We start from the raw sequence: 10281 nt of genomic DNA on the forward strand, positions 1-10281 counted from the left end.
TAAAATCAGTGGATAACTCTAATTGCATAATTAAATCTAAAATATAATTAATTAGTACTACGAGATAAATCGGCATGTCACAACTTATTTCAGTTGGGATCACCTAATAATTTTCCTACTTCATCCCTCACAAACATAAGTGAGCACCTGCTCACTTATGTTTGTGAGAAATGGAGTAGGGAAATTATTAGGTGAGATGGTGTAGGATAAATATTAGGTGAGCAGTGGGGATCACCTAATATTTATCCCACACCATCTCACATACTCCATCTCTCACAAACATAAGTAACGGGCCCACCATTATATTTTATATTTGCAAGGGGGTGAAATAGGGGATGGTGTAGGATAAGTATTAGGTGATCCCCACTGATAAGTGAGAGGCCCACCATTATATTTTATGTTTGTGTGGTGTGGAGTAGGGAAAGTATTAATTGATCCCAACTGAACTACATTATTATGCTATTATACATAATAGCAATAAATTCAACTGGAAATTGATTATTTATTAAATATACAGTGTAAATAAAAAAAAATTGGAAATTAGTTTAAGTACACATTATACAGTGCTAATATAAAAATAAAAATGAATGATTCTAAAATTATAATAACATAAAAAATCGACGACATTGAGAGAGGTGTGCAAAGGTTTTTGTTTGACAACCGTGGAATTTCATTTCTTTATTTGGCTTCAAACCTAAAATTCATACTCCTATCTTTAGATAACCTTTTATGGCTGACCATATATAATACGACCAAAATAATGAAAAAAACAAAACATGATTACTCCTAAATCCAGGGTGTCTCAATGCTTATAGGAACTCAGAATATTCGAATAAGCAGTACAATAAAGTCAGTTTATTGAACTCCTGTGTTATGATAAGGTTGAAGATTGAGTTTTGCTTGACAAATTTGACTAGAAATGATGGAGAGGATTATTAGAGGAGAGAGAGATCTAGTTAGAACTTGGAAATGATGGAAACAAATCTTTATTTCCAGTTGTTGAAATGACTACAGCTAGTGGAAACGAGTCAGTTGAATATAATCATTTGAAACATCAAAACTAATTAAAGGAGACGAATTTCAGCAAAAATTCTTGCCAAGACTCTTTTGTATTAATATTTGACAGATGATGAAGTAATTAAGAATGAGGAGTTACAGTATCCCTTTATTCGATAAATGCTACTCCTCAAATAACATTAAATAAACAAAGCATCACAAATCTTGCATCCATACAAGTATGAAAGAGAAACCTATATAGTATCTTGTTTTGTGTGTGTATCTTCCTCTTGATTTCTTGTTTTCCTTCCAACCCGTATATCTGCTGCTCTCTTACACCTTCAAAACTCTGCACCAAGACATGAATTAATCATAAATACTACTTCAATGCATGTGCAACAGATAAACCCTAAATTCCTCTTCAGATTCACCATCAAATAAAAGAAATAATATACATTCAAAGAGACACATACATATATACTTATACAGCAGAAAGAGTATTTCGAAAGGGAACAATTCATCTCCAATCATCACTAGCTAGATCTTGGAGCAAATCCAAGAAATGTGCAACAGATGTAGTAGTACTTGTTCAGTGACTTAGATATAGCAAGATATGGATTAAAAGCGGACAATTAGATGTGTTCAGTGACTTTGATTTAAAACTGCACAACGCTAGAATTAAACGGAGGCCCGGACTGTTGCTTTATGTTATGGGCATAATTCATTTCTCTTCCTAGACGTGATTTATGAATCTTGTCTTGTTTTGTGTCCACACTTTACAATTATACCCTGCTGAATTTCATTTCCTCCCATTCTCTCTCCACATTTATTAATTCATTAGTGGCAGTTATGTTAAAGTACCTTTTAAAGTATAAAATGCACAATTAAAATAATATGGAAAATTTACTCAAATCTGCATCAGTGAACACCGGAATTGGGAGTGTTATACCCAAATCTATGCATGCTTTAATTTTACCTAAATTCCTTTTCCCATCCTTTGAATATCAGTAATTCACAATAAAAGAAAAGGAATATTCAGACACGTAGTATAATACGCCGCCGCAGAAAAGAAAACTTAAAAAAAGGAACAATTTTGAATTCCACCTTTTCATCTCCAATCATCACTACATCTTGGGATTTGCTTCACTACCACTCACAGAATCTCTTCAGATAATGCAGCAAAATCCAAGAAATGTATGATTAATTGAGACGATGAAGTAAAAATAAAAATATTCGAAAAAGATTGGCTTACCATCAACAAAAAGGCCGGCAAGAGGGAGGAGGTTGCCTTGGCGGGGGATCAGATTCCGGTTCAAATACTGTCTCCATCGGCGGCGGTGCAGCCGGATTCGATTGAGAAAATAAGGGCTTCCTCTGATCGGAGATAGAAATACCATTTGGATGCCTCATGCATTGTGAGAGAATCAGTAGATGCACAATCACCCCCAATATCACCCAGATGGATTTCATTGCAACTCCTGAGTTAAGTAGAAGAAAACAAGGGGTGAGCAAAAATTGGGAATATGTGAGAAGCGAAATCTGAATTGGGATGTGGAGATGATCGAGAGGAGTGAGTGAACACTCAACTTTGATTTATTTATACACAAAATTTGATATGGTTTATTATTATTATTATTATCTTTTACTTTAATTAAAACAAAAGAAATAGGGCAGAAATAAGCTAATGTGGATAAATAAATTGGATAATAAACATTTTTGACAGCTGTTTTGTCCAACTGGTGCTGAATTCCATCCACAGGTTTCGCACTATATGTGTTTATATGCATGTATATTGTATACATATATGTTTCCATATTTTTATTGGCAGTGTTCATAGACAAGAGAATTTTTGCTCATGCAAGTAGTAATAGATAATTAAAGGTTGGGCAGACATACTAAGTTATGTTACCACGTTTCTATTATTCTATAGACAAAGTGAGTTTTTGCTCAAGTGATAGTGAATCAATTAATGAATAAGCATATTTGTGCACAAATTAATGATATACTATGCCTAATACAAACAACTTTCATCACATGGTTCTTCAATACCAACTTTTGTTCACATTCACGAATAAATAAATATCAGAATGTATATCATTCCTACTAAAGAATGATAAATGTCTATAGCTTGTACATATACATAATACTCCTAAATGTTAAATTCAATATGTTAGTCAACTGATTTATATTACAAATTAGGTTTATTATTAGTAATATTATCCTATAGCAATAAAAAAGAAATGATATGAAAAATCCATGACAAATTTTATTATGAGTTTAAGCTTGACTTGAAATAATTATACTATAGTTTATGTTTATTAGCCGTCAAAAACATGATAGATTACATTCTTTTTTGTTTAGTAACCGTCACTATATAATTAACTAAAGTAAAGTATCAATATAGAATTACAATGTTGTAATATTGCTATAAAAAATTTAAGATTTTACATGCGCAGTGTTGTCTGTAAAATAATGATCTAGAAGATATGTAGCGTATATGTTAAGCTGCATGCACGTGCAGATTTTTCAAGTTGGTGTCCAAATATAATAGTATTTAGTACTCCTTTATTTCGAAACACAAGTATAATATCTTTCTCACCCTTACCAACCACCAATTTCATGGAGTATGATTTATACTTCCATCAAGCATCTAAGTCTATACTAGTAACAAAATCCATTCTTAGAATATTTCAAATTATATCAAATTTAAAATAATTTTATATTTTAAAAATAAAATAAATGATATCTTTGGTCCATATATATCAATGAAGTATATAACTATTACTAGCTAGAACATAATGAACGTATATTGTGGAAAATAAACTGTAATTATTCAAGTATTAAATGAAAATTTAAATTTAAATGCTCAAAACATAATTGTAAACATAAAAATCCTAGCTAATATAATTGTAAATTTAAATTGATATAGGTGATTATATAGTTATATCATAGGATGACTTCTGAAAATTATATGTTAATTCATGAAATTAATCTACACTAGGACGCAAATAGACATGCAACAAATCTGATAGGCATGCTCATAGGAATTAGATTAATACCTTTTCATTGCAGATTTTTTTTGTAGACGAAGGTTTGCTCCTTTCATCACTCCACCGGATTTGAATCTCACATCTTCTAGCCTATTACCCAAAACCAAAATTTGAATATTGCATGGACAATAAACTATAAAACCCTACTTATCTTTGTTCTTATAAAAAATTGTTAATTAGTGTTTACTCTTATTGCAGTTCATGACATAATAATATGAATAATCATAAAGAATTGGATGCAAGTAAATTTGGGGATATTCGGTGGAAAAAAGCATAATTATATATATATATATATATATATATATATATATATATATATATATATATAGGGATGTGACCTATAATTATGGTGATAACCTAATAACCCTCATTTTATGGACGAAAAGTATCATTTTATAGAACAAAATATTATTTTATGGATTAAAAGTATCATTTTATCATGTATAAATATCATTTTTAGTAAAAATGATACTTTTAACCCATAAAATGATAGAGTTATTAGGTTATCACATAAATGAGTTATCGTTATAACACACCCCCAATATAAATAATTTTGTACTACTAAGATAATTATTTAAAAATGAAATGAACATACTTTTTTAGGACAAATGAAAATAGAAAATGTACATATATTTTTTTTTTTGACTGAAGTAGTAATAAAAGGGCAGATCTGAAACCATTCTCTTTACAAATTTGCGCTTGGTTTATAAATCGTGGTATTTTTATCCTTTCATATAGCTTTACTTGAAAAGCAAATTCAGAAATTAATAATTTTACAAATAATCAAATAATACAGTACTCTCCATGTTTACTATTAGGAGTATCAGTCACTTTTCCACACTCATTTTATAAAAGAATGATAATAAAATAGTAGTATAGTAGCTAAATTGGAGAAATGTTAAAATAAGAAAGAGTATTATTTTTATAAAAATGAGTATGCAAAATATGAAAAATCATTGCAGTAGTAAAATTATGTAAGCAATTAAATTTGAGGAAATTGGAGGAGCAAAACCACATTATTATTATTAACATTTTATAAGGGTGTGTTTGGTTTGTCATTTAGGCCCAACAAGGACTGAGTGTTAAATAGATCTTTTCATGTCTGGATTGGATATTACCGTTTCTGAGTGTCCCGAGTATTGGGCATCGGCCCGCTGGTTTAAAGCTGAAATGTGCAGACGTGCAGTTACCATAACTTTGCAAAATGCCCAGATATATATCTGACTTCCTCAATTAAAAATCAGACAATTACTAAATTAGCCCTCTGTTTTCAGTCGTTCAATTCGCTCCCCACATTGAAGACCGGCGACTGTAGTTGAGCATTTACTTAGTGCGTAGTATTGCCTCCGACTAGGAACACAAGAAAGAGAAATGAAAATACATAAGTTAAAGTTTTATTTTATTTAAATTTAAAAGCTGAGTGGGTAAAATGGACATATCCAAATGCTTAAAGAGCAAGAAATGCAAAATGAGAAGCCAGACAACTAGTACACCATTTCAGCCTCATCACATTTTCTTAAAAAAATGCTACATGACAAACCAAAAAACATTGCATCATTTAAAGAATTGTTGGCCTTGATCACTTATCCAACAATGCACAAGTTGCAGTTAATGTCATACAGCTGTCTCCCAATAATTGTAATAACAGAAATTAATAATAAAACATAATATACGAAGGGTATGAAAAATCTCACTTTCACTCCACCAAACCAGGTGCTAGTTTAATTTTATTATACTAGTAGTACTATAAAAGAGTCATAGTAGTAATTTCTTTCCAAACAACCACTTTTAAGAAATCAATTTGTCTACCAACGATTGTTAATAGAATAATAAAAGAAAGGAAAATTGGTCCCTAATATCATAAACTTTGCCCAGATTTTGGTTTCTCCCATAAATTTTTAAATTAGTATCATAAATCATGAACTTTCAGATTGGTTTGGTATTTCCCACGTCGGATCAAGTATAAAATCCGGCTAATTTATATAGCATTTTGAATTCTATTTAGCAGCATTCTTATAAGTGGCATGGCATGTCATGTTGGCATAACTATTTGGAATATTAAACACAATACTATTTTTATTTGACAAAACAAAACTCTAAAAATAAAGAAAACAAAATAAATTTAATAAAAACACGAAGAATTTAATTAGAAACACACATTTGTGACGCTACGCTACAAAAATTAAAACACAAAACCTTATTTTTCTCTTTCACAAACGCTAGGAACACATTTTAGAGAATTTCCTAAAAAAATCTTGGATTATCGGGAAAATACCAAACCAATCTGAAAGTTCATGATTTATTATACCAATTTGAAAATTCATGGAAAAAACCAAAATCTGAACAAAGTTTATGATATTAGGGACCAATTTCCCGAAAAAAAAAAAAGAAATTGTTCAGATATGAAAAATCATACAAATTTGGAAGAAAGTAAAATTCGGAGGTGCACAACCACGTTACTTTTTAAAGAATGGCCAATTACTACTACAAACGTCCGCGCGTTTGCACAACAAAATATTTTAAATCGTCAATTACTAAATCATACCATAGTTACAGTTTATGAAATCAATTTTGAATAATACACTAAAATAATTATTGGGATAGTAAAAATATGAATTTGGAAACAAGTAAATGTGGGGAGAATTTGGAGGAATAAAAGCTTAGTAACTATTTTTGAAAGAATTTTGTAGTACTATTTTATATTAGTACATTTAAAAAATAAAAACTTTTGAAAAATTTTAATGGACAATTGGTAAAGTATGAAGTAAAAATTGATAAAGTAAGAGAGAGAAAGAAAAATAGATAAAGTAAGAGAGATAAAAAGAAAATGTAGCAGAAGTAGTGTTAGTGAATTATGGGGTTCATGTCCTAAAATTACCGAGTTAGATGTGCAGCAAATATATATTCCCTTTATTCCACTGTAGTAGAGTAATTTATTTTCGTCCCATAATTTAAAAATATTGTATTGCCTGAGTTAAATAAATGCAAAATAAAGTAAAAAATGGAAAAGATAGAGAAATGAATAGAAGAATAAAATAAGAGTGAATAAAGTAAGATAGAGTAAAGTAAAAGAGAACAAAAAATGCAACACTTATGGAACGTACCAAAATGAAAAAATAACTCCACACTACATGCTCGAGGAAGTATGGAGTATATTACTAGTACTATATAACTATACTCCTACTCCTGTTTTTTCCTTTTTTCCAAATCCATTAAATATCACAGACCAAATATAAATATTATTGTAATAAAACGATTTAGTTTAAAAGCAAACTCATTAAACACAGATTTAGATCTAGTAAACATTGAAAAACGCATATCTCTCTACTATTACAATAACAATTGGCAGGTTAGACGCACAACCCTTACTACTATTATAACACAAATTGGCTGGTTAGATATTAGTCGCGAATCCAGGAAATTTAAATAAGGTACGATAAACAATTACTTTGAAATTTTTTATTATTTAAAATGAAGATTCTTAGATATAATAGTAATAGGGAATTTATTTTAGTTTAGAAAGAGTTTCTAATATATTAAAATAAAATAAAATGAATATAATTTCAAATTTATCCATAATTAGAAACCATAAATAATGTTTATAACATACATATTTTATTTATTGTGTAGCAAACAAATGAGAGTATGAATAATAAATTATTTTAGAAAAAAATACTCCCTCCGTCCCATAAAAGTTGAGACAAAACTTTTAGACACGGAGGTTAAGAATTTATATTAAATAAATAAGAGAGATAAAAAAAGTAAGAAATATAAGAGAGAGTAAAGTAAATGATGGAATAAAATAAGAGTGATTAGATGTTTTGTCTTTTGTTAAAAAAGGAAATGACTCAACTTTGTTGGGACGGACTAAAAAAGAATACGACTCAACTTTTATGGGATGGAGGGAGTAATAAATTATTATATTTAAACTGTTATCAAAGAGATGTAAATAAAAGCGTGCACAAATTAAACCAACATTGTACATGTTAAAATAGAAATGCAGCTAGGAGCAGTCGAACCTGGGTCTTAGGTTTTGATAGTTGAATGTATTACCACTAGGCTACTTCTATTTTTTGGTTACAGTTGTACCTCCTTTATTTAATTATATTTCGAACCACCAATTGTTATCCTGATCACTAAACTTTGTCCCAGTTAAAATAACTATTTATTTTTAACTTATCCCAACTAAAATAATGAAATTTCTGATTTTGAAAATTTTCTAGCTCTTATTAAAATATTTTTTTTTTTCCCCCTCTATTTAATGCTTAGATCTATCTTTTGTCTTTTCAATTAAACAAATTAATCAATAACTTTTAAAAAATTCCATGCTGACCAAAATATGTGTCATCTTAGCCGGAATAAAGGGAGTACTCTTAGGTCACGAAACAATATATTCTGACGGCTAGAGAAGAAGCAATCAGCATATTATACGAACATATAGACTTCCTATTCAAAATTAATATGACAAATCGACACACACCTGTAACCAATGAATACACTGTCTGTAAAAGAGAGCCGTCGGAGACCAGCGGCGGAGCCAACCGAATGATTGTGGGCTCATCTCGCCAGCGTTGGGATGTGGTGGAAATGGAATGTAGAAGAAGATATGAAATTGCAGTGAAATTGGGTGCGTGCTTATATAATTGAGAGCGTTAGATCGGTCATTGGTGGGGCCATGGAAAATTATCATTTACATTAAGTTGGTTATGTGTCACGTTCTCACTGGGTTTTAGGTTCGTCTATATACGGGATAAAAAATGAGTGAACTACGATAAAGAGTTTCAATTAAATACGCATTTATGCAAAAACCTACCACTTGAATTTGCCTACAGTATGAGAATTTTTCAGACTTACTTAAATTTTATCCATAATTTGAACAAATTTCATCGATCCATAAATAATCGCGTAGGATAATTTCGAAATGATCCTTGAACCATTTATTGAGTAGTGCAGCTTTATGTAATTTTAGTTTATTGACTACTACGTCAGATCTGCCGAGACAACCCGGCGAGTTCTGCTGAGTTAGCACGGTGAGTTGCAGATCTGAACGAGTTCAATCAAGTCTGTACGAGTTGAAGATCTGCACGTTGCAGCCTTCGGAAAGCAGAGTCCGAGCAAGTGCACGACAAACACGAAATAGAACCGAGATTTAACATCAGCACGAAAATAGAACCGCAAGCTCACCGACGGTGGTTACAAGAGCAGATCTCGGTGGATCTACCGTTGCTTTACCGAAACAACCGCCGTTCACTACCACTAATGATCACGCCTCGGGGCTACGCCGACGCCGCCGGACACACACGTCGCTCACACCACCGAGGAACTCCGGCGAGAGACTAGAAACAAACGCGTTATACAACGAAGGAAATCCGGCGAGAGACAGAAAAAAACAAAAAAACGCGTCACAAAACGAAGGAAGTCCGGCGAGAGACTAGAAAAAACGCGTTATACAACGAAGGAAATCCGGTGAGAGACTAGAAAAAAACGCGTTACACAACGAAGGAAATCCGGCGAGAGACTAGAAAAAACGCGTCTCATCCGTAAACACGCACAATCACAACAACAATCGGTCACCACTACTCTTAACTCGAGAAGAAGATGAAGAAGAACAGCCGGAAAGAAGAGACGGTCGAGAGAGAGATCGGATCTAAAAAGGGGCGTCGATTTTGGATAGTGTGAAAAGGTGAGGGAATATTCTTTCTTGACTAGTAAATACTCCCTCCACTCCATAGCAATGGAGACAAAAAATTTCGGCACGGAGATTAAGAAAAATTGTGTTAGGTGAGTTAAGTAAAGAGAGAATAAAGTGGAAAATGAAAAATGTAGAGAGATGAAGAGAAAAAAAAGTAAGAGAGAGTAAAGTAGATGTGGAAAAAATGTGTTGACTTTTACTAAAATGGAAAATGACTCTATTAATGTGGAACAGACGTAAATAGAAAAAGGCCCCTGTTACTATTGAATGGAAGGAGTATATACTTAGGGCCAGCTTTTTAGCCTTGATAAGAACATCCACAATGCCAATAGGGGGCTGGGGCGGGGGCTGTCGACTGGACCTCCTGGGGCGATAGGGGGGAGGATCCCCTCGCTCCCCGTTGCGACCCCTTTTGGCCAACCGGGCGAGTGCGGCGAGCAAACGATGGAGGGAATGGAAACTCCTCAGCATCTGAGGGGAGGTCGTGGGAACCGCCGCTACTGCCGCTGTAATCGTCGGTATAGTTCAGCTTCTGCTTCTTCG

General features: G+C 32.2%; 1 long non-coding RNA gene across 2 annotated transcripts; it reads right to left on the reverse strand.

The window, feature by feature from the left end:
- Window positions 1–1078: 1078 nt before the first annotated feature.
- LOC125204056 (uncharacterized) lies at window positions 1079–9647 on the reverse strand. Of its 2 annotated transcripts, XR_016135875.1 has the most exons (6): window positions 8527–9647; window positions 5165–5396; window positions 4056–4136; window positions 2249–2474; window positions 2101–2160; window positions 1079–1345 (listed from the first exon to the last, which is right to left on the reverse strand). It is a non-coding gene; the product is annotated as an uncharacterized LOC125204056 (long non-coding RNA). The 2 variants fall into 2 exon arrangements; XR_007173480.2 differs by lacking the exon at window positions 2101–2160 and having other exon boundaries at window positions 8527–9636.
- Between the last annotated feature and the right edge of the window lie 634 nt (window positions 9648–10281).

This window comes from Salvia hispanica, chromosome 2 (assembly GCF_029641045.1).
Source record: "Salvia hispanica isolate PSC_SH4W2 chromosome 2, Shi_PSC_v1, whole genome shotgun sequence".
Taxonomy (NCBI): Eukaryota; Viridiplantae; Streptophyta; class Magnoliopsida; order Lamiales; family Lamiaceae; genus Salvia; species Salvia hispanica.